General features: G+C 46.4%; 1 protein-coding gene across 6 annotated transcripts in view; it reads right to left on the reverse strand.

The window, feature by feature from the left end:
• Window positions 1-20,659, reverse strand: part of LOC106560668 (Krueppel-like factor 8) — a 122,126-nt gene that overhangs the window by 35,441 nt on the left and 66,026 nt on the right. The gene's annotated exons all lie outside the window — the stretch shown is intronic.

The following is a 20,659-nucleotide window of genomic DNA, read 5'->3' on the forward strand; positions in this document are numbered from 1 at the left end:
GGAGAGTGGGTGGGGGTGGTGGAGAGAGAGAGAGACAGAAGGAGAGTGGGTGGGGGTGGTGGAGAGAGAGAGATACAGAAGGAGAGTGGGTGGGGGTGGTGGAGAGAGAGAGATACAGAAGGAGAGTGGGTGGGGGTGGTGGAGAGAGAGAGATACAGAAGGAGAGTGGGTGGGGGTGGTGGAGAGAGAGAGAGACAGAAGGAGAGTGGGTGGGGGTGGTGGAGAGAGAGAGATACAGAAGGAGAGTGGGTGGGGGTGGTGGAGAGAGAGAGAGAGACAGAAGGAGAGTGGGTGGGGGTGGTGGAGAGAGAGAGAGACAGAAGGAGAGTGGGTGGGGGTGGTGGAGAGAGAGAGAGACAGAAGGAGAGTGGGTGGGGGTGGTGGAGAGAGAGAGAGAGACAGAAGGAGAGTGGGTGGGGGTGGTGGAGAGAGAGAGATACAGAAGGAGAGTGGGTGGGGGTGGTGGAGAGAGAGAGAGACAGAAGGAGAGTGGGTGGGGGTGGTGGAGAGAGAGAGAGAGACAGAAGGAGAGTGGGTGGGGGTGGTGGAGAGAGAGAGAGACAGAAGGAGAGTGGGTGGGGGTGGTGGAGAGAGAGAGAGACAGAAGGAGAGTGGGTGGGGGTGGTGGAGAGAGAGAGAGACAGAAGGAGAGTGGGTGGGGGTGGTGGAGAGAGAGAGAGACAGAAGGAGAGTGGGTGGGGGTGGTGGAGAGAGAGAGAGACAGAAGGAGAGTGGGTGGGGGTGGTGGAGAGAGAGAGAGAGACAGAAGGAGAGTGGGTGGGGGTGGTGGAGAGAGAGAGAGAGACAGAAGGAGAGTGGGTGGGGGTGGTGGAGAGAGAGAGACAGAAGGAGAGTGGGTGGGGGGGGGAGAGAGAGAGACAGAAGGAGAGTGGGTGGGGGTGGTGGAGAGAGAGAGAGAGACAGAAGGAGAGTGGGTGGGGGTGGTGGAGAGAGAGAGAGACAGAAGGAGAGTGGGTGGGGGTGGTGGAGAGAGAGAGAGACAGAAGGAGAGTGGGTGGGGGTGGTGGAGAGAGAGAGAGACAGAAGGAGAGTGGGTGGGGGTGGTGGAGAGAGAGAGAGACAGAAGGAGAGTGGGTGGGGGTGGTGGAGAGAGAGAGAGACAGAAGGAGAGTGGGTGGGGGTGGTGGAGAGAGAGAGAGACAGAAGGAGAGTGGGTGGGGGTGGTGGAGAGAGAGAGAGACAGAAGGAGAGTGGGTGGGGGTGGTGGAGAGAGAGAGATACAGAAGGAGAGTGGGTGGGGGTGGTGGAGAGAGAGAGATACAGAAGGAGAGTGGGTGGGGGTGGTGGAGAGAGAGAGAGACAGAAGGAGAGTGGGTGGGGGTGGTGGAGAGAGAAGAGAGACAGAAGGAGAGTGGGTGGGGGTGGTGGAGAGAGAGAGATACAGAAGGAGAGTGGGTGGGGGTGGTGGAGAGAGAGAGAGAGACAGAAGGAGAGTGGGTGGGGGTGGTGGAGAGAGAGAGAGAGACAGAAGGAGAGTGGGTGGGGGTGGTGGAGAGAGAGAGAGACAGAAGGAGAGTGGGTGGGGGTGGTGGAGAGAGAGAGAGAGACAGAAGGAGAGTGGGTGGGGGTGGTGGAGAGAGAGAGATACAGAAGGAGAGTGGGTGGGGGTGGTGGAGAGAGAGAGAGAGACAGAAGGAGAGTGGGTGGGGGTGGTGGAGAGAGAGAGAGACAGAAGGAGAGTGGGTGGGGGTGGTGGAGAGAGAGAGAGACAGAAGGAGAGTGGGTGGGGGTGGTGGAGAGAGAGAGATACAGAAGGAGAGTGGGTGGGGGTGGTGGAGAGAGAGAGAGAGACAGAAGGAGAGTGGGTGGGGGTGGTGGAGAGAGAGAGAGAGACAGAAGGAGAGTGGGTGGGGGTGGTGGAGAGAGAGAGAGACAGAAGGAGAGTGGGTGGGGGTGGTGGAGAGAGAGAGAGACAGAAGGAGAGTGGGTGGGGGTGGTGGAGAGAGAGAGATACAGAAGGAGAGTGGGTGGGGGTGGTGGAGAGAGAGAGAGAGACAGAAGGAGAGTGGGTGGGGGTGGTGGAGAGAGAGAGAGACAGAAGGAGAGTGGGTGGGGGTGGTGGAGAGAGAGAGAGACAGAAGGAGAGTGGGTGGGGGTGGTGGAGAGAGAGAGAGAGACAGAAGGAGAGTGGGTGGGGGTGGTGGAGAGAGAGAGTACAGAAGGAGAGTGGGTGGGGGTGGTGGAGAGAGAGAGAGACAGAAGGAGAGTGGGTGGGGGTGGTGGAGAGAGAGAGATACAGAAGGAGAGTGGGTGGGGGTGGTGGAGAGAGAGAGAGACAGAAGGAGAGTGGGTGGGGGTGGTGGAGAGAGAGAGAGAGAGAGAGCAGAAGGAGAGTGGGTGGGGGTGGTGGAGAGAGAGAGAGACAGAAGGAGAGTGGGTGGGGGTGGTGGAGAGAGAGAGATACAGAAGGAGAGTGGGTGGGGGTGGTGGAGAGAGAGAGAGAGACAGAAGGAGAGTGGGTGGGGGTGGTGGAGAGAGAGAGATACAGAAGGAGAGTGGGTGGGGGTGGTGGAGAGAGAGAGAGACAGAAGGAGAGTGGGTGGGGGTGGTGGAGAGAGAGAGAGACAGAAGGAGAGTGGGTGGGGGTGGTAGAGAGAGAGAGAGACAGAAGGAGAGTGGGTGGGGGTGGTGGAGAGAGAGAGAGACAGAAGGAGAGTGGGTGGGGGTGGTGGAGAGAGAGAGAGACAGAAGGAGAGTGGGTGGGGGTGGTGGAGAGAGAGAGAGACAGAAGGAGAGTGGGTGGGGGTGGTGGAGAGAGAGAGAGACAGAAGGAGAGTGGGTGGGGGTGGTGGAGAGAGAGAGATACAGAAGGAGAGTGGGTGGGGGTGGTGGAGAGAGAGAGAGACAGAAGGAGAGTGGGTGGGGGTGGTGGAGAGAGAGAGAGACAGAAGGAGAGTGGGTGGGGGTGGTGGAGAGAGAGAGATACAGAAGGAGAGTGGGTGGGGGTGGTGGAGAGAGAGAGAGACAGAAGGAGAGTGGGTGGGGGTGGTGGAGAGAGAGAGAGAGAGACAGAAGGAGAGTGGGTGGGGGTGGTGGAGAGAGAGAGAGAGACAGAAGGAGAGTGGGTGGGGGTGGTGGAGAGAGAGAGAGAGACAGAAGGAGAGTGGGTGGGGGTGGTGGAGAGAGAGAGAGACAGAAGGAGAGTGGGTGGGGGTGGTGGAGAGAGAGAGACAGAAGGAGAGTGGGTGGGGGTGGTGGAGAGAGAGAGAGACAGAAGGAGAGTGGGTGGGGGTGGTGAGAGAGAGAGAGACAGAAGGAGAGTGGGTGGGGGTGGTGGAGAGAGAGAGAGACAGAAGGAGAGTGGGTGGGGGTGGTGGAGAGAGAGAGAGACAGAAGGAGAGTGGGTGGGGGTGGTGGAGAGAGAGAGAGACAGAAGGAGAGTGGGTGGGGGTGGTGGAGAGAGAGAGATACAGAAGGAGAGTGGGTGGGGGTGGTGGAGAGAGAGAGAGACAGAAGGAGAGTGGGTGGGGGTGGTGGAGAGAGAGAGAGACAGAAGGAGAGTGGGTGGGGGTGGTGGAGAGAGAGAGATACAGAAGGAGAGTGGGTGGGGGTGGTGGAGAGAGAGAGAGACAGAAGGAGAGTGGGTGGGGGTGGTGGAGAGAGAGAGAGAGACAGAAGGAGAGTGGGTGGGGGTGGTGGGAGAGAGAGAGAGAGAGACAGAAGGAGAGTGGGTGGGGGTGGTGGAGAGAGAGAGAGACAGAAGGAGAGTGGGTGGGGGTGGTGGAGAGAGAGAGAGACAGAAGGAGAGTGGGTGGGGGTGGTGGAGAGAGAGAGAGACAGAAGGAGAGTGGGTGGGGGTGGTGGAGAGAGAGAGAGACAGAAGGAGAGTGGGTGGGGGTGGTGGAGAGAGAGAGAGACAGAAGGAGAGTGGGTGGGGGTGGTGGAGAGAGAGAGAGACAGAAGGAGAGTGGGTGGGGGTGGTGGAGAGAGAGAGAGAGACAGAAGGAGAGTGGGTGGGGGTGGTGGAGAGAGAGAGAGAGAGAGAGAGAGAGACAGAAGGAGAGTGGGTGGGGGTGGTGGAGAGAGAGAGAGACAGAAGGAGAGTGGGTGGGGGTGGTGGAGAGAGAGAGAGAGACAGAAGGAGAGTGGGTGGGGGGGGTGGTGGAGAGAGAGAGAGAGAGAGAGAGAGACAGAAGGAGAGTGGGTGGGGGTGGTGGAGAGAGAGAGAGAGAGAGAGAGACAGAAGGAGAGTGGGTGGGGGTGGTGGAGAGAGAGACAGAAGGGGAGTGGGTGGGAAAGGCCTCCAGGTTGCCATGGAAACTTGGAGGTATCAGCTGACTCCTTTTTTCCCTCATTATATCTTCACGCCCACCCACTTCCTTCCTCCCTCCCTTGCCCCCTTTCCTTCCCTCCATCCCTCTCTCTGGTTCCACACCCTTTCACCTCGCCCTCTCATGTTAGTCTGTTTGTCCTCCACACCTTCCCTCCATCTCTCTACCTCTTTTCTCCCCTACCTTTTCTCCCCTACCTCGTTTCTTTCTATCCATCTCTCTCCTATATTTCCCAATGGTTTAGACTCATAAGAATATTCAGACACCCACTGTTCTCAGCTAAACATTTCAATTGGAGATCCTAACAATCTGTCAGATTTAAACCCCATTACACACTCACAGAAGAGAGAGAGGGGCCGAGTCAGAATTACACCCCATTACACACTGACAGAAGAGAGAGAGGGGCCGCGTCAGAATTAAACCCCATTACACACTGACAGAAGAGAGAGAGGGTCCGCGTCAGAATTAAACCCCATTACACACTGACAGAAGAGAGAGAGGGTCCGCGTCAGAATTAAACCCCATTACACACTGACAGAAGAGAGAGAGGGTCCGCGTCAGAATTACACCCCATTACACACTGACAGAAGAGAGAGAGGGTCCGCGTCAGAATTACACCCCATTACACACTGACAGAAGAGAGAGAGGGTCCGCGTCAGAATTACACCCCATTACACACTGACAGAAGAGAGAGAGGGGCCGCGTCAGAATTAAACCCCATTACACACTGACAGAAGAGAGAGAGGGGCCGCGTCAGAATTAAACCCCATTACACACTGACAGAAGAGAGAGAGGGTCCGCGTCAGAATTACACCCCATTACACACTGACAGAAGAGAGAGAGGGTCCGCGTCAGAATTACACCCCATTACACACTGACAGAAGAGAGAGAGGGGCCGCGTCAGAATTAAACCCCATTACACACTGACAGAAGAGAGAGAGGGTCCGCGTCAGAATTAAACCCCATTACACACTGACAGAAGAGAGAGAGGGTCCGCGTCAGAATTAAACCCCATTACACACTGACAGAAGAGAGAGAGGGTCCGCGTCAGAATTAAACCCCATTACACACTGACATAAGAGAGAGAGAGGGGCTGCGTCAGAATTAAACCCCATTACACACTGACATAAGAGAGAGAGGGGCTGTGTCTGAAATGGAAGCCTTGTCCCTGAGCGGGCCCTGGTCAAAAGCAATACATAGGGACTGTATGAGCAGTGGAGAGTGCACCAACACCAGGAGAGATAAACTGTCTCTCGTTGACCCAACTCCTCTGGACTTCTTAAACCCTCGTCCGTCCGTGAGAGATCTCTCTCTCTCTCTCTCTCTCTCTCTCTCTCCCCGTCCTGGTCTCGCTCTCTCACCCCCCCCCCCCGTCTCTCACTCTCTCACCCCCCCCCCCCCCCCCGTCTCTCTCCCTCTCTCACCCCCGTCTCTCTCTCTCCCTCTCTCTCTCTCTCTCTTCCCCCGTCCCGTCTCGCTCTGTCTCTCCCCCCCGTCTCTCTCAATATAAGGGATTTATTGGTATGGGAAACACATGGTAACATTGCCAAAGCAAGTGAAGTAGATAATCAACAAAAGTGAAATAAACAATACAAATTAACAGTAAACATTACACTCACAAAAGTTCCAAAAGAATAAAGACATTTCAAATGTCATTATGTCTATATACAGTGTTGTAACAATGTGCAAATGGGTTGTATTTACAATGGTGTAGGTTCTTCACTGGTTGCCCTTGTGGCAACAGGTCACAAATCTTCTTGATATGGTCGTACATTTGGCAGGAGGTAACACTGCCCTCATTTTGGGCTCCCGAGTGGCGCAGCGGTCTAAGGCACTGCATCTCAGTGCAAGAGGCATCACTACAGTCCCTGGTTTGAATCCAGGCTGCATCACATCCGGCTGTGATTGGGAGTCCCAAAAGCCAGAAAACAGCTGTTGAATTCCACAACCACCTAAAGGAAAGTGATGCCCAAACCTTCCATCACAAAGCCCTAACCTTCAAGGAGATACCTAGAGAAGAGTCCCCCCAGCCAGATGATTTTGGGCCTCTGTTCACAAATACGGACCCCGCAGAGCCCTAGGACAGCAACACAATTACACCGAACCAAATTATGAGAAAACAAAAAGAGAGTTACTTGATAAATTAGCAAGAATCAACCAAAAAAACAGAGCAAATTGGAATTCTACCTTGCCCTAAAAAAGAGAGTAAACAGTAGCAGAATACCTGACCACTTCGACTGACCCAAAGCTAAGAAAAGCTTTGACTATGTACAGACTCAGAGCATAGCCTTGCTATTGAGAGGTCACCATAGGCAGACTGCCACATTTGGACAAACTCCCGTATCTGTTAGGCAAAATACCACAGCGTGCAATCCAAGCAGCAAAATGTGTGACCTGCTGCCACAAGAGTAAGTCAACCAGTTGGTCAGAAACACCAAAGTAAATATAACCTATATCTGCCCATTTATTTCCCCCCGTCATTGTACATTCTACTCTTTGCACATTGTCAAAACATTGTACATATCTTTTGTAACATTTAAAATGTTATACTAGATTTTAATAATGACATATTTTAAACTTTGTTATTCTCTTGAAACCTTTGTGTGTAATGTTTACTATTAACGTCTGAATTTTTTGTCTGTGTGTCACAGTCGTCATAATGAGTAGACCAAGGTGCAGCATGGAATATGTTCATCTTGTGGTTAAATGAAAGAAGAATGAACACTTACAAATTAAACAAAAAAATTACAGCAGACAGTTCCGTCCGGTACTTTACAACTAAACGGAAAATAACTACCCACAAAACCCAAAGGAAAAACAGGCTGCCTAAGTATGGTTCCTAATCAGAGACAACGATAGACAGCTGCCTCTGGTTAGGAACCATACTCGGCCCAACACAAAGAAATACAAAAACATAGAATACAAAACATAGAATGCCCACCCACCTATCACACCCTGGCCTAGCTAAACAGAGAAAACACAGCTCTCCTAGGTCAGAGTGTGACACTATGTTTTGTTTAATTTGCTTTGTTGGTTTTTGTCGTTGTTGTTTTGTTTGAGTTTTTGGAGTTGCTTTGGCAATGTAAACAATGCCAATAAAGCCCAATGTAATTGAATGAAATTGAGAGAGACAGAAGAGGTGGCTGGGGCACTGTCATCCTCGCTGGTCAAGGTCCATAATGATGGAGTGAACACTGTTGTGTTCCAGCTACAGCTGAGCCAACTAGATAGCGGAGGTACATGTTGTCATGGGTTAATGGGCGGGTTTCATCATAGCTAGCGTAACTGTGTGTCTGGTCTCCACATTCACATCGCTCTGTTTCTTTATCTCCTTCCAGCTGTAGCTTTGTCATTGATACACTGGCCAGTTTTGCAAGTTAAATATGTTTGCATATGGCTTGTGTGTATGTTGTGTTAGCCTGTATATACAGCGGGGTCCAAAGTTATTGACACCCTTGATAAAGATTCTTATAAATAATGTATTCATAAGTTTAGTATTTGGTCCCACATTCCTAACACGCAATCACTACATTAAGTTTGTGACTCTACAAACGTTTTGGACACATTTGCCGTTACAAGCCTGATGTAGTCATTGCGTGCTAGGAATATGGGACCAAATACTAAACTTTTGACTACTTTATTTATAAGAATCTTTAGGGGTGTCAATCATTTTGATCCCTACCTTTTTGAGAGAAAGAAATATTACTTGTTAAACAAAATCTCATTCTCTGGGCAATTGTATTAGTATCAAATAATATACATTCTAAATGTATCAACAATTTGAAATATTGATTTTTGTACAGGCTATTATCATCTTTATCAAGGGTGTCAATAATTTCTGACACCACTGTACGTGTGTGTGTGCCCTGAGGCAGGGTGCCCTGAGGCAGGGTGTGAGGACAGAGACATGAACAATAAAGTAAAGGCAGAGAGGAAGGACAACAACTGGGAGTGATATTAGCTGTGGAGCACGCAGGAAGTCCTGCCAACACACAGCACTCTGCCGTCCACCCTAACTGCACCCTCTACACTGTATAAAACACCCACTCTGGTCTGACTGTACGTACCAACCAACCAACTGTTCCCTTCTCACAGACAACTTCAACAACCTTGTAAAGGATGCCTAAATTGTAACAAAGCAGCTGTACATTAACATGCTATACATGACGTCAGAGCTCAGGGTCTCCGCTTCACGACTCTGTATGGGTTTTGACTGACAGCCATTCTGAACTTGAGCACCAAGCGCGGCAAGAAGTTGCCCCCATCCCTACCGCTAATTGGAAAACTTTTGCACATTTGATGCTGTCTGAGTGGGGTAAATGCTGTAAATTAAGCGGCTCAATGTATTTTGAAAGATGTTGAGGATTATAATAACAATGTGGCACCTATTCCAGAATATTCTGTCTATGTTACTGAATGGATCCAGAGTATTTTCCAGAATATTCCTACTACGTTACTGAATGGATCCAGAGTATTTTCCAGAATATTCTGTCTATGCTACTGAATGGATCCAGAGTATTTTTCTGAATATTCTGTCTATGTTACTGAATGGATTCAGAGTATTTTCCAGAATATTCTGTCGATGTTACTGAATGGATCCAGAGTATTTTCCAGAATATTCCTACTAGGTTACTGAATGGATCCAGAGTATTTTCCAGAATATTCTGTCTATGCTACTGAATGGATCCAGAGTATTTTTCTGAATATTCTGTCTATGTTACTGAATGGATTCAGAGTATTTTCCAGAATATTCTGTCGATGTTACTGAATGGATCCAGAGTATTTTCCAGAATATTCCTACTACGTTACTGAATGGATCCAGAGTATTTTCCAGAATATTCTGTCTATGCTACTGAATGGATCCAGTGTATTTTTCTGAATATTCTGTCTATGTTACTGAATGGATTCAGAGTATTTTCCAGAATATTCTGTCGATGTTACTGAATGGATCCAGAGTACTTTCCAGAATATTCCTACTATGTTACTGAATGGATCCAGAGTACTTTCCAGAATATTCCTACTATGTTACTGAATGGATCCAGAGTACTTTCCAGAATATTCCTACTATGTTACTGAATGGATCCAGAGTATTTTCCAGAATATTCCTACTATGTTACTGAATGGATCCAGAGTATTTTCCAGAATATTCCTACTACGTTACTGAATGGATCCAGAGTATTTCCCAGAATATTCTGTCTATGCTACTGAATGGATCCAGAGTATTTTCCAGAATATTCTGTCTATGCTACTGAATGGATCCAGAGTATTTTCCAGAATATTCTTACTATTTTACTGAATGGATCCACAGTATTTTCCAGAATATTCTGTCTATGTTACTGAATGGATCCAGAGTATTTTCCAGAATATTCTGTCTGTTACTGAATGGATCCAGAGTATTTTCCAGAATATTCTGTCTATGTTACTGAATGGATCCAGAGAATTTTCCAGAATATTTTCCAGAATATTCTTACTGAATGGATCCAGAGTATTTTCAGATTTCGTTATCAACAAATACGGTGTAAAGTACAGTAAATATAAAATGCACATAAAATCAAGAGTGTAATGTTTGGATTCACTCATGTCAGGTAAACTTTTGTGTACTCACAATTAGTCTAATATTTTTCCCAATAATGACAAACTGTTTCACTTTGACATCCGCTCCTCATTCACTCAGCCTACTGAGTCCACTGGTCCTACTCACACAGAGCTACGGCTTTGACCTATTTCTCCCCTCTCTGTTCAGATGACATCCGCTCCTTATTCACTCAGCCTATTGAGTCCACTGGTCCTACTCACACAGAACTACGGCTATGACCTATTTCTCCCCTCTCTTTTCAGATGAAATCCTGCGACTCGTGAGGTCCAGCCGCCCGACAACCTGCCCGCTCTACCCCTCCCCTTCTCCCTTTTCCAGACCATCTCTGGAGACCATCTCTGACCAATGGCTGCGTCCCCTGTGACATCAAAATGGCCCATGTCGCTCCCCTCTTCAACAAACCAACACTCTACTCCTCTGATGTCACAAAAACTACAGACTGGTATACCTACTTTCTTTTCTTTCCAAAATACTTGAGCATTCTGTCTCTGACCAACTAACTTGCTATCTCTCTCAGAATTATCTTCTTCACCCTAACCAGTCAGGCTTAAAGACTGGTCACTCAACTGAGACTGCTCTTCTCTGTGTCATGGAGGCTCTCCGCACTGCCAAAGCTGACTCTCTCTCCTCTGTTCTCATCCTCCTAAATCTATCCACTGCCTTCAACACTGTGAACCATCAGATCCTCCTCTCCACCCTCTCAGGGCTGGGCGTCTCAGGCTATGGATTGCATCATACATGGCAGGCCGATCCTACCAGCCAACATGGAGAGGATCTGTGTCTGCACCACATACTCTCACTACTGGTGTCCCCCAGGGCACGGAACGAGGCCCTCTCCTCTTCTCTCCCTATACACCAAGTCACTCAGCTCCATCATATCCTCACATGGTCTCTCCTATCATTGCTATGCGGATGACACTCAACTATTTTTCTCCTTTCCCCCTTCTGACATCCAGGTGGCGACATGCATCTCTGCGTGCCTGGCAGATATCTCAACTTGAATATCGGCTCACTACCTCAAGCTCAACCACGACAAGATGAAGATGCTCTTCCTCTCGGGGAAGGCCTGTCCGCTCCATGACCTCTCCATCCTGGTTGACAACTGAACGGTGTCCCTTGGCGTGACCCTGGATAACACCCTGTCGTTCTCTGCAAACATCTGCCCCCCCCCCCTTATCATCCACCCTGTCATTCTCTGTTGTGAACCAAAACTCGCCCTTGACTCCCCCCCCCCCCTTACTAGCTCTGACTTTGCTGCTAACTACTTTATTTATGACCATTTGTACTTACTGTGACGTGGTTGTCCGACCTAGCTATCTTAAGATACATGCACTGTAAGTCACACTGGATAAGAGCATCTGCTAAATGACAAAAACAAGTGTGTATATGTATGTACAGTGGGGGAAAAAAGTATTTGATCCCATGCTGATTTTGTAGTTGCGCACTTGCAAAGAAATGATCAGTCTAAAATTTTAATAGTAGGTTTATTTGAACAGTGAGCGACAGAATAACCACAAACAAATCCAGAAAAACGCATGTAAAAAAGTTATAAAATGATTTGCATTTTAATGAGGGAAATAAGTATTTGACCCCTCTGCAAAACATGACTTAGTACTTGGTGGCAAAACCCTTGTTGGCAATCACAGAGGTCAGACGTTTCTTGTAGTTGGCCACCAGGTTTGCACACATCTCAGGAGGGATTTTGTCCCACTTCTCTTTGCAGATCTTCTCCAAGTCATTAAGGTTTCGAAGGCTGACGTTTGGCAACTCGAACCTTCAGCTCCCTCCACAGATTTTCTATGGGATTAAGGTCTGGAGACTGGCTAGGCCACTCCAGGACCTTAATGTGCTTCTTCTTGAGCCACTCCTTTGTTGCCTTGGCCGTGTGTTTTGGGTCATTGTCATGCTGGAATACCTATCCACGACCCATTTTCAATGCCCTGGCTGAGGGAAGGAGGTTCTCACCCAAGATTTGACGGTACATGGCCCCATCCATCGTCCCTTTGATGCGGTGAAGTTGTCCTGTCCCCTTAGCAGAAAACCACCCCCAAAGCATAATGTTTCCACCTCCATGTTTGACGGTGGAGATGGTGTTCTTGGGGTCATAGGCAGCATTCCTCCTCCTTCAAACACGGCGAGTTGAGTTGATGTCAAAGAGCTCCATTTTGGTCTCATCTGACCACAACACTTTCACCAGTTGTCCTCTGAGTCATTCAGATGTTCATTGGCAAACTTCAGACGGGCATGTATATGTATTCTTAAGCAGGGGGACCTTGCGGGCGCTGCAGGATTTCAGTCCTTCACGGCATAGTGTGTTACCAATTGTTTTCTTGGTGACTATGGTCCCAGCTGCCTTGAGATCATTGACAAGATCCTCCCATGTAGTTCTGGGCTGATTCCTCACCGTTCTCATGATCATTGCAACTCCACGAGGTGAGATCTTGCGTGGAGCCCCAGGCCGAGGGATATTGACAGTTCTTTTGTGTTTCTTCCAATTGCGAATAAATCGCACCAAATGTTGTCACCTTCTCACCAAGCTGCTTGGCGATGGTCTTGTAGCCCATTCCAGCCTTGTGTAGGTCTACAATCTTGTCCCTGACATCCTTGAAGAGCTCTTTGGTCTTGGCCATGGTGGAGAGTTTGGAATCTGATTGATTGATTGCTTCTGTGGACAGGTGTCTTTTTTACAGGTAACAAGCTGCGATTAGGAGCACTCCCTTTAACCTGTTAGGGCTAGGGGGCAGCATTGACACGGCTGGATAAAAAACATACCCGATTTAATCTGGTTACCACTCCTACCCAGTAACTAGAATATGCATATACTTATTACATATGGATAGAAAACACCCTAAATTTTCTAAAACTGTTTGAATGGTGTCTGTGAGTATAACAGAACTCAAATGGCAGGTCAAAACCTGAGAGATTCCTTTACAGGAAGTGGCCTGTCTGACCATTTGTTGAACTTCTTTTCCATCTCTATCATTTACTAAGGATCTCTGCTCTAACGTGACACTTCCCACGTCGTCCATAGGCGCTCAGAGCCCGGGAAAAAACAGAATGTCGTCATTCCAGCCCCAGGCTGAAACACATTATCGCCTTTCTCAAGTGGCCGATCAAGAGACACTGGCTTATGCGCATGACCCCGACCGCCCCCGCCTTTGGGATTTTTTCCTCTGTTTGCCGAAAAGGAGATTCCCTGTCGGAATATTATCGCTTTTCTACGAGAAAAATGTCGTAAAAATTGATTTTAAACAGCGGTTGACATGCTTCGAAGTACGGTAATGGAATACTTAGAATTTTATTGTCACGCATTGCGCCATGCGCGTGACACTTCTTTACTATTTCGGATAGTGTCTGGAACGCACGAACAAAACGCCGCTATTCGGATATAACGATGGATTATTTTGGACCAAACCAACATTTGTTATTGAAGTAGCAGTCCTGGGTGTGTATTCTGACGAAGACAACAAAAGGTAATGAAACTTTTATAATAGTAAATATGATTATGGTGAGTGCTAAACTTGCCGGGTGTCTAAATAGCGAGCCCGTGATGCCTGGGCTATGTACTTAGAATATTGCAAAATGTGCTTTCACCAAAAAGCTATTTTAAAATCGGACATATCGAGTGCATAGAGGAGGTCTGTATCTATAATTCTTAAAATAATTGTTATGCTTTTTGTGAACGTTTATCGTGAGTAATTTAGTAAAATGTTAGCGAATTCCCCGGAAGTTTGCGGGGGGTATGCTAGTTCTGAACGTCACATGCTAATGTAAAAAGCTGGTTTTTGATATAAATATGAACTTGATTGAACAAAACATGCATGTATTGTATAACATAATGTCCTAGGGTTGTCATCTGATGAAGATCATCAAAGGTGAGTGCTGCATTTAGCTGTCTTCTGGGTTTTGGTGACATTATATGCTGGCTTGAAAAATGGGTGTCTGATTATTTCTGGCTTGGTACTCTGCTGACATAATCTAATGTTTTGCTTTCGTTGTAAAGCCTTTTTGAAATCGGACAGTGTGGTTAGATTAACGAGAGTCTTGTCTTTAAATGGCTGTAAAATAGTAATATGTTTGAGAAATTGAAGTAATAGGATTTTTAAGGTTTTGAAAATCGCGCCACAGGATAGCAGTGGCTGTTACGTAGGTGGGACGAATTCGTCCCGCCTAGCCTAGAGAGGTTTAAGAGTGTGCTCCTAATCTCAGCTCATTACCTGTATAAAAGACACCTGGGATCCAGAAATCTTTCTGATTGAGAGGGGGTCAAATACTTATTTCCCTCATTAAAACGCAAATCAATTTATAACATCTCTGACGTGTTTTTCTGGATATTTTTGTTGTTATTCTGTCTCTTACTGTTCAAATAAACCAACCATTAAAATTATAGACTGATCCTTTCTTTGTCAGTGGGCAAACGTACAAAATCAGCAGGGGATCAAATACTCCCCCCCCACTGTATGTATATACACTACCGTTCAACAGTTTGGGGTCACTTAGAAATGTGTTAGCTAATCCAAGTTTGTCATTTTAAAAGGCTAATTGATCATTAGAAAACCATTTTGCAATTATGTTAGCACAGCTGAAAACTGTTGTCTGATTAAAGAAGAAATAAAACTTGTAACTTGTGTAAGAAACATTTAAATTGAGCCCTATCCATATAGACCAATTCCCACAGACGCATGCAGGCGCACACACACACCCTAAGGTTAATACTTAAACATAGCCAGCAGACAACAACAAGAATGCCTCTCTGGCAGAGCTGACTGACATCAAACTGTGTCAAAGTCTTTCCAACCTAATTGTTCAAATATTGACAGTGTGTTTATACCCTAGTGCTGCGATACTCCCTCAGCCTATAGACCTTAGTAATAACCTTAAATTAGCCTCACTGTAATCTGTGCTTTAAAACAGGGTGGAACCCAATGTTGATTGTAGTTACAACAGCTTAAAACACACAATCTAAGTGCATGACACGAACACACAAAATGGAGAGCCGTCAGTCTAACCCAAAGAAAACAAACATGTCAATGTAGTCTTGAATATTCTGACTGATTATTTTTTAAAATGCCACAACCCAACATGACACACACATACATACATACATAACCTAACGTGGAGTTACTGTTATTTCTGGTCCAGGAGGAGAAATAGCTGGCGCTGGCCAACGATGACATCATCACTCTGCACCATGACTGATTGTGGGTGAATAGGGATGGAGAATAGAGCTAGCTGCATCCTAGCAATACTACAGTAATGTGTGGTGAGTGTGTGTGTGTGTAAATGGAGTGGGGAGAGTGGGTGTGGTACACATCTTTGTGCATTAGCGCGCCAGTTAGCTGGAGGACAAGTCCGTGTGTGTGTGTGTGTGTGTGTGTGTGTGTGTGTGTGTGAGATTCAAATGAGAATGTGTATTGCTAGCAGGTATCACGTTTATTTTTGGTGTGCGTGTGTGTATGTGTGTCTTTGTGTGTGTTTATCTGTGTGTGCGCGCATGCGTGTCAGTTTTACTGTGTGTATTTGTTTGTGCCTTTCGGTGTAGTAGTGGTGTGTTGTGGGGGATGGAGGGGTGAGTTGCAAGGGGGGGGTAGCAGTGAAGGGGTGGAGGAGGGGTGTGTGTGTGAGGGGTGTGGGCAGGCAGGCTCCAACTCCCACCAGAGCCCCGTTGCCATGGCTACCAGAGAGCGGAAGCCTCCCTCGATATATCCTATTAGGGGCCTAGGCGAGACTCAAAGAGCGAGAGAACTTCTGTGAGTCTAATGTTTACTGTTCATTTTTATTGTTTATTTCACTTTTGTTCATTATCTACTTCACTTGCTTTGGCAATGTTAATATGTTCCCCATGCCAATAAAGCCCTTCAATTGAAAAAAACGGAGAGAAACTGATAGTGGTAACAGGGTGAGAGAGAAAGAGAGTGAGGGTGAGGAAGGGAGAGGTGGTAAGGGAGGGGAGTGACAAAGCAGGGTGTGAATGTACACTACCGCTCAAAAGTTGGTGGTCACTTAGAAATGTCCTTGTTTTTGAAAGAAAAGAAAAGCCCATTTTTTGTCCATTAAAATAACATCAAATTGATCAGAAATACAGTGTAGACATTGTTAATGCTGTAAATGACTATTGTAGCTGGAAACGGCTGATTTTTAATAGAATATCTACATAGGCGTACAGAGGCCCATTATCAGCAACCATCACTCCTGTGTTCCAATGGCACGTTGTGTTAGCTAATCCAAGTTTAGCATTTTAAAAAGGCTAATTGATCATTAGAAAACTCTTTTACAATTATGTTAGCACAGCTGAAGCAATAAAACTGGCCTTGTTTAGACTAGTTGAGTATCTGGACCATCAGCATTTGTGGATTCGATTGCAGGCTCAAAATAGCCAGAAACAAAGACCTTTCTTCTGTAACTCATCAGTCTATTTGTTTTCTGAGAAATGAAGGCTATTCCTTGTGAGAAATTGCCAAGAAACTGAAGATCTCGTACAACGCTGTGTACTACTCCCTTCACAGAACAGCGCAAACTGGCTCTAACCAGATTAGAAAGAGGAGTGGGAGGCCCCGGTGCACAACTGAGCAAGAGGACAAATACATTAGAGTGTCTAGTTTGAGAAACAGACGCCTCACAAGTCCTCAACTGGCAGCTTCATTAAATAGTACTCGCAAAACACCAGTCTCAACGTCAACAGTGAAGAAACGACTCCGGGATGCTGGCCTTCTAGGCAGAGTTGCAAACAAAAAGCCATATCTCATGATGGCCAATAAAAAGAAAAGATTAAGATGGGCAAAATAACACGGACACTGGTCAGATGAAGATTGGAAAACAGCGTTATGGACAGCGAATCTAAATTTGAGGTGTTCGGATCACAAAGAACCTTCGTGAGACGCAGAAAAAATGAAAAGATGCTGGAGGAGTGCTTGACACCATCTGTTAACCATGGTGGAGGCATTGTCTGGGGGTGCTTTGGTGGTGGTAAAGTGGGAGATTTGTACAGGGTAAAAGGGATCTTGAAGAAGGAAGGCTATCACTCCATTTTGCAACGCCATGCCATACCCTGTGGACGGCGCTTAATTGGAGCCAGTTTCCTCCTACAACAGGACAATGACCCAAAGCACAGCTCCAAACTATGCAACAACTATTTAGGGATGAAGCAGTCAGCTGGTATTCTGTCTATAATGGAGTGGCCAGCACAGTCACCGGATATCAACCCTATTGAGCTGTTGTGGTCCATAAGAAGAGCCCATCAAGCCAATCCAACTTGTGGGAGGTGCTTCAGGAAGCATGGGGTGAAATCTCTTCAGATTACCTCAACAAATTGACAACTAGAATACCAAAGGTCTGCAAGGCTGTAATTGCTGTAAATGGAGGATTCTTTGATGAAAGCAAAGTTTGAAGGACACTATTATTTCAATTAAAAATCATTATTTATAACCTCGTCAACGTCTTGACTTTATTTCCTATTCATTTTGCAACTCATTTCATGTTTGTTTTCATGAAAAACAATGACATTTCTAAGTGACCCCAAACTTTTGAACAGTAGTGTGTGTACTGTACTGTACTCTCTTTTCCTCTCTTCCTCTCACTATGTCCATCTCTTACACCCTTTCCCTTTCTCTCAGTCTCTATCCATCTCCCAATTCCTTGTCTGGTAGGGTCCAGACCAGGGTCCTGTTTAGTAGGCACAAAATGGGAGATTTTTGATTTTTGATTAACTTGATAACCAGATATGTCATACTAAACAGTGCCCAGTAGAGCCCCTCAAAAGAGCCCATGTAGCAGTTAGTCTGTCAGCTGTGTTTGGGAACTTAAGGCCATAGCTGTGTCCTAAATTGCAGTCCATATCCATTTATAGTGCACTACTTGTGACCAGGCCTATAGGGCTCTGGTCAAAAGTCGAGCACTGTATAGGGAATACGGTGCCATTTGGGACGAAACCCTTATCTCTGGATAGGAAACCCACTATCCTGCTGTGTTCTTACTGGGCGGCTCCTTGACGGGTGGGTGGTCAACACACACACACACACACAAATGGAACTGTGACACACCCAGCCACCGCCCTGCCCTATATTCTCCCTATACTCTCTCTCTCGCTCTCTCCTCTGAAAGCTCTCCCAGGTAACAATAAATGTTACCACAACTTTATAGAATGTTCTCTTAAGAGTCTCATTAAGTCATGAACTAATGTTTTCATAGGAATGCGCAAGGAATGTTTCCAAGAGACCATTCCCTTAATGTCAAATAGAACTTACCCAGGTCGTGGTTACCATGTTTTCAGAATATAAGATAAATGTTCTTGACACGTTTCATAGGAACGTGGCAAACACATTCATGTGTCCAGTTTTCTGTTAGGAGAATATTCGATTGGACAATTAATAGACACTGCAGTAAATAAAACCAAATAAAAACATCTGTCTCGTCCAGGACCGGAGTCTAGGCAGACCGGTGCGCTATAGCCAATCAGAGCTACAGCCATCATTCACTCTGAACTGGACTGTGTGTTTACAGGAAGTAGGGCCTGTCATCATTCACTATGAACTGGACTGTGTGTTTCCAGGCAGTAGGGCCTGTCATCATTCACTATGAACTGGACTGTGTGTTTACAGGCAGTAGGACCGGTCATCATTCACTTTGAACTGGACTGTGTGTTTACAGGCAGTAGGACCTGTCATCATTCACTATGAACTGGACTGTGTGTTTACAGGCAGTAGGACCTGTCATCATTCACTTTGAACTGGACTGTGTGTTAACAGGCAGTAGGGCCTGGCATCATTCACTATGAACTGGACTGTGTGTTAACAGGAAGTATTAACAGTGTGACGTTAGATCATTAGAACACATTTCCAAAAGCCACAAAATACACCTGAATGGATTTCTGCAAATATGTAAATACCATGGGATTCCTCAGACATTTGGGAACTTTACAGTACTATTGATCAAACAACCTCTCATGCACATCAACAAGATCAACAACTAATGCTAGCCAGAGTGAGATTAGATAAAATCTAACGAGGGAACATTAGATAAATCCTCTCAAACTTTTTCAGCTAGTTGGCTGTCAGTTTTGAACAAATTAATTTCTTCAAAAATGAAGGAGAAGCGAATGAGAGAGAGAGATAGCTATATTTTGTTGTATTTCTTTCTCACTTTCACTTACTCAGCTAGCAAATGCAGCTAGCTAGTTTAGCCTACTCAAACACCTGGCTCAAACAGAGAGGGATGCTATGTTAGCTAGCTGGCTATGGCTATCCAACACTGGAACTCTTCCAAGTCAAGGTAAGCTTTTGGTTGTATTAAATTATTGCCACTTGGGCCCGCCGATGTAACTGCTAAACTGCTTGCTGCTGACTGTACACTGTACTGCATGATTGTAGCGGGTTTACTAACACCTTATTTCTATTACCTATGTTGATTATGATGTTAATATGGTGACAATGATATAGGCTGTGATGTAGGCTGTGTGTAGCGGTTTGCGGTTATGATAAGAAGGTTCGGCTTAGAAAGATGTTTTGGCCTGGTCAGACAGCTGATGCGTTGTGCATTAAAGTCCACAAGCGAAGGGAAAAGGTGAAAGGAGTAGAGCACGTAGATGTGAGAAGAAATTATACGCCCCCACAGTTTGGGAACCACTGGCATGTACTTATCGGGCCAGTATAGTTAGGCCCTGTCCAGAAGAAAACCTAACCCATCCTCCCTAGGCACTTGATAGGTGGAAGCAATAGGGTGAATGGGGTAAATCTCAGCTCTGTTAAAAGTACACTCAAGAAAAACTTTAATTGATCATACTGATTTAGGAGTATCATTAAAACAGGTTAATATGCCCCACCAACATTAGACAACTACACTTAAAGCCCTTAAATTGATAAAATAAGTAAATCAAATCAATGATGTGAGAATTGTGAAATTAACTAATAACTGACACAGACATCGTGGCGTAGCAGGAAGATCAGAATGCTGTGAACCAAGAGGTTGTGACGTCAAATCCCAGGTGAGGACATGTTGAATAATGATTACTGTATAAATGAAATAATAACTGACACAGACATGGTGGTGTAGCAGGAAGATCAGAATGCTGTGAACCAAGAGGTTGTGACGTCAAATCCCAGGTGAGGACATGTTGAATAATGATTACTGTATAAATGAAATAATAACTGACACAGACATGGTGGTGTAGCAGGAAGATCAGAATGCTGTGAACCAAGAGGTTGTGTGTGAGTATCCCTTGCCAACAGACAAAAAGAGCTGTGAATGGATCAGTGGTTTGTTCACCAACCAGGGCCTTGATGGGCAACAGTAACAAGGCGTGATGTGTAATGAATTTTTTTTCTGAGGGAGAACGTTTCTTTGGGACCATCAGGCGACATCCTGACAACTGATACATAGACATGTTCTAGCAACGTTCCCATCAAACATGTCTAGAACATGAATATCTTACATTCTGAGAACATGGCAACCGTGTTCTGTGAATGTTTGAAATCAGTCCCTGATTAGAAGGAGAGGATGAAAACCAGAAGTGCTTTGGCCCTTCAGGACCGACATTGAACTGCCCTGCTCTACACCCTTCTCTCTCTAACGCTCTCTCTTTCCTTTCCAGCCAGTCATCTCCACCCACCATTTCTTCTGCCCTTTCTAACAATCTACAGACAGACCCAGACTCGATTTCCTTTAGCCTCTCTCCCTCTACAACCATCCATCCAGAACTCTCTCTTTCTCTCCAATTTAAGTAATCTATCCCCCTCTTCTTCACCACCCCACACTCCCCAAACCCTCCATCCACCCA

Source organism: Salmo salar, chromosome 10 (assembly GCF_965601325.2).
Source record: "Salmo salar chromosome 10, fSalSal1, whole genome shotgun sequence".
NCBI lineage: Eukaryota > Metazoa > Chordata > Actinopteri > Salmoniformes > Salmonidae > Salmo > Salmo salar.